Source organism: Schistocerca serialis, chromosome 4 (genome assembly GCF_023864345.2).
Source record: "Schistocerca serialis cubense isolate TAMUIC-IGC-003099 chromosome 4, iqSchSeri2.2, whole genome shotgun sequence".
NCBI lineage: Eukaryota > Metazoa > Arthropoda > Insecta > Orthoptera > Acrididae > Schistocerca > Schistocerca serialis.
In genome coordinates, this window is record NC_064641.1 from 146,076,313 (window position 1) to 146,080,969 (window position 4,657).

Sequence of the window (4,657 nt, forward strand, 5' to 3'; positions counted from 1 at the left end):
CCGAGGAGATCACGAATGCAAAATTAGAGAGATTCGAGCGCGCACGGAGGCTTTCAGACAGTCGTTCTTCCCGCGAACCATACGCGACTGGAACAGAAAAGGGAGGTAATGACAGTGGCACGTAAAGTGCCCTCCGCCACACACCGTTGGGTGGCTTGCGGAGTATAAATGTAGATGTAGATGTAGGGAAGAACCATTAACAGGCACTTAACAGTGGTCAGTGATTTGAAGAGTTCACAGTCCACGCAAAAAGTACCAAGACTAAATCACAATAAGACTCAGTTTTTACAGTTTCTAACTCACAATTCAACAAGAACCGATATTTTGATCTGACAGAATGGGCATATTATAAGCGAGACGGAATAGTTCGGGTTCCTAGGCGTTCGGATAGATAGTAAGCTGTTGTGGAAAGCCCATGTTCAGGATCTTGTTTAGAAACTATATGCTGCTTTTTTTTTACCATAGAACAGTATTTGAAATAAGTGACAGTTCAACACGAAAACTAGTCTACTTCGCCTATTTTCATACGCTTATGTCATATGGTATTTTTTTGGGGTAATTCTTCTGATTAAAAAAGTGTATTTTTGGCTCAGAAACGGGCTGTTCGAGCTATGTGTGGTGTAAGTTCGAGAACCTCTTGTCGACACCTATTCAATAATCTAGGAATTCTGACATTGCCCTCACAGTATATATTTTCTTTAATGTCGTTTGTTGTTAGCAATATTAGCTTATTCACAAGAGTTAGCAGCTTTCACTCAGTTAATACTAGGCAGAAATCAAATCTGCATGTGGAATGCATTTCCTTGACTCTTGTGCAGAAAGGAGTGCAGTATTCTCCTGTATCCATTTTCAATAAGCTACCACAAGAACTCAAAAATCTTAGCAGTAGCCCAAACACTTTTAAGTCCAAACTGAAGAGTTTCCTCATGGGTCACTCCTTCTATTCTGTCGAGGAGCTCCTGGAAGAGCTGAAGAATTAAGCAAATTCCAGTGTTACATTGTTGATTTTCTTTATTTAAACTTATGAATTGTCGCCTGAATTTGTTTCTTATATTTCATTTTATCTGTTTCTACTATCGTGTTATAATTACACGTATTGACTCGTTCCATGACCATGGAGACTTCTCCTTAATTTGGTCACACGGAACAATAAATGAACAAATAAAAATAAAGTAGCTCGCAGTCGGGTGGTTGGGTCACGTCGCTTTTAGAGAGCAGTTGTCGAGTTGTATGGCTCACAGAGAGCACTTGTGTCCTGTATGGAATTACCAAGGCCGGTCGTGGAGAACGATGGCAGTGCCTGAGCGATGTAGTATACGGTAAAAGCAAAATAACTGTCATTTATCACCGCGCGCATGTGTAAATTGCTACAACTGGTTTTGTACTATTGTTATATCAAAGCCACATGTAAATATTATTCAATAATTTTTAAATAATGATATTTCTTAGAAAGATAACTTTTGACAGTCATTCATCTGAATTTAATTTTTTTACTAATTTCTCCTATCCATGGTCATGCCAATTATCGTAAATAAAATCAGATGTTTTTCATAACAAAATCTAGTGGTCAGCATTGCACTGGGCTGTGCCAGAAAAATTTGTTATAGGAGCAGATATATACGCGTTATCCGGCGACTTCATTGAGGTAAGAATTTTCAGTTTATTCAGAATGACTTTTCAGGGCCATGACACAGCACTGCTGACTTTCAGATTTACCAGTTTAGATTCACAGTCAGTTAATTATTGAAAGGTTATATATGAGTCAAATGGTTCAAATGGTTCTGAGCACTATACGACTTAACTTCCGAGGTCATCAGTCGCCTAGAACTTAGAACTACTTAAACCTAACTAACCAAAGGACATCACACACAGCCATGCCCGAGGCAGGATTCGAACCTGCGATCGTAGCGGTCGCGCGGTTCCAGCCTGTAACGCCACCCCGGCCGGCTTCAAGGGACGAACATATATAATAGTCAACTGTCCTTCTAGACTATATACGCAAAAAAAGAAAGCGAAGGAAATCGGTAAATGGGATGAACATGTGCAGAAAAACGGTTTCAGAAAAATGGGATAATTTACTCAAGAAAAAGAGCTTCACAAACTGAGCAGGTCAATAATGCATTGGTCCGTCTTTGGCACTCATGCAAGCAGTTCTTCGGTTTGGCATTGATTAATAGACTTGTTGGATGTCCTCCTGAGGGATACTGTGCCGAATTCTGCCCAATTGGCGCCTTAGATCGTCGAAATCCCGAGCTGGTTGGAGGGTCCTGCCCATACTGTTCCCACTGTTCTCAATTGGGGAGAGATCCGGTAACCTTGCTGGGCAAGGTAGTGTTTGGCAAGCACGAAGAGAAACAGTAGAAGCTCTCGCCGTGAGGGTGTGCATTATCTTACTCACAAGGGAATGGTCCAATAAGACATGTCGAAACCTACGCTGAAATTTTTTTACACACAAAGAAGACAACGAAAGAAATGAACTGTCTAAATTTTATCTGCTAAGAGGCACTGCAAGTATTAAAAAAAAGCTGAAAACTGCCAAATTCGTAGCGCGCCAGGCGGCGGTAGGAATGTACGCCCCTACTGGCACAGTAGCAACTGCGCATGCGCAACTAGACACACACACGCACACACACACACACACACACACACACACACAAACACACAGTAGACGTCGGCGGCACATTTATAAACAGGAAACACGACACAACCTGATCGTAATTTGTAAAAGACGTTTCAGGGTACCGTTCGTTGATAGTTTCTCTGACACTGCAGTACGGAGTTACTATTCTCTCGAATTAGCCACTCAAGTAACATCTATTACAAATTATCAGTTGCTTTTTGCAGTATTCGTAAGTACTGACAATACAGATAAAGGTGAATTTATGTTTATTCTGCTTTCGTAAGACATGCATACTAACAGTTACCTTTTTTCTTCCAGTTTCACAGTAATGTGGAACCCAATTAACGTTCTCAATTTGGCAATGATGAAATGTGAAGAACGTGGTTTCCAGCCGAAATCACGCACTTCTCCTGGCGACGTACGTGTGTGTCATTTGTTTGTTGATTTCCTTGACATTCATTCAAATGATATCGACATTTCGTTTGAAGTTGTGGGTACGTTAGAAGAAATAGGAAATAACTGTGACGATCCCATGAATTGTGGTTCGGACGACGTCAGTTGTGCCAGTAACAGTTATGAAGAGGAATATCTTCCAAGCCTAAAAAACAAAAAAACTAAAAGAAAAGTCAGTGAAATATTGATTAAACGAAGGAGAGAAAAACGCTTGACGTTACACAGTGTGCAAAGGCGTATTCGTTTCGTAAAATCGGAACGTGAACTGTGCAAATGGAAGAATGAATTACATGAAGTAAGAAATATGCGTCAAACGGAAACCCGAAACCATCTGAATGAAAAACTTCTAAAGATTTAGAACTGCTCGTGAGGGGCTATGCACCATTATCGATGGAGATCTACGAGAATGGGCACTTCGAATTGCATCTGACATGAACTTTGGTAATTTCCAGGCACAGTCGGCCGGGCTACGCGGGTTCAAGAAATCGCACGGAATAGGAAGTCCTAAAATTACCAAGTTTACGACACGTAAACGTGTAGCGCAACTGCCAGTGATAGACAATGTTACGGAGAAATTCATAGCCGACGTAAAGACGAAACTTGCTGTTATCCCCGCAACTGCTGTTTATAACGCTGATCAGTCAGGTTTCGTGAAAGAAGTGCGTGCACAGCGCACTTTATTATTTCGGGGTGAAGAAAAGACGGAGTCCGTTGCCCAATCAATGAATGCACTGACAAATTCGTATACGATAATGCCATTGAAAATTATGAGTGATTTATTGTTCCCGCAGCTGTATATCTGTCTTCAAGAACCACAAGGCTAATTAGGACAAAAAAAATGGACTGTTTAGTTGCAAAAATCTTGTCATCGACAAATCAGAATCTGGAAAAATAGGAAAGAATAATTTTCAACATTTCGTTCGAAACGTACCGTATTCACACCAGCTGCAGAAACTAATTCATTGCTTTTGTTGGATTCATGGTCTGGACATAACGACGCCTCTGTTTTCTAGATAAGCTTAAGTATTGTGGTATGAGTGGGACACTGCACAAATTAGTTCATACTTAACTGGAAGAATGCAGAAGGTTGAAATTAACAGTACAGATAGTCTGCAAAAATCAGCAGAGTCCTCTAACTTGGGAGGTATCAAGAATGGTGTCCCACAGGGTTCAGTCTTGGGTCCCTTATTGTTCTTAATATACATTAACGACTCGCCACTCTACATTCGTGAAGGTGCAAAGCTAGTTCTTTTTGTGATGATACAATTGTAGTAATCACACCAAACAAGCAAGAATCAGCTGAGGAAATTGTAAATAATGTCTTTCAGAAAATTATTAAGTGGCTCAATGCAAATGGACTCTCACTAAATTTTGAGAAATCACATTTTTATACAATTTTGTACAGTAAATGGCATAACATCATTGATAAATACAGACTATGAACAGAAGTCTGTTGCTAAAGTAGAATACTCAAAATTTCTGGGTGTGCGCGTTGATGAGAAATTGAATAGGAAGAAACACATCGATGATCTGCTGAAACAGTTAGGTTCAGCTACTTACGCTATTAGAGTTATTGCAAATTTT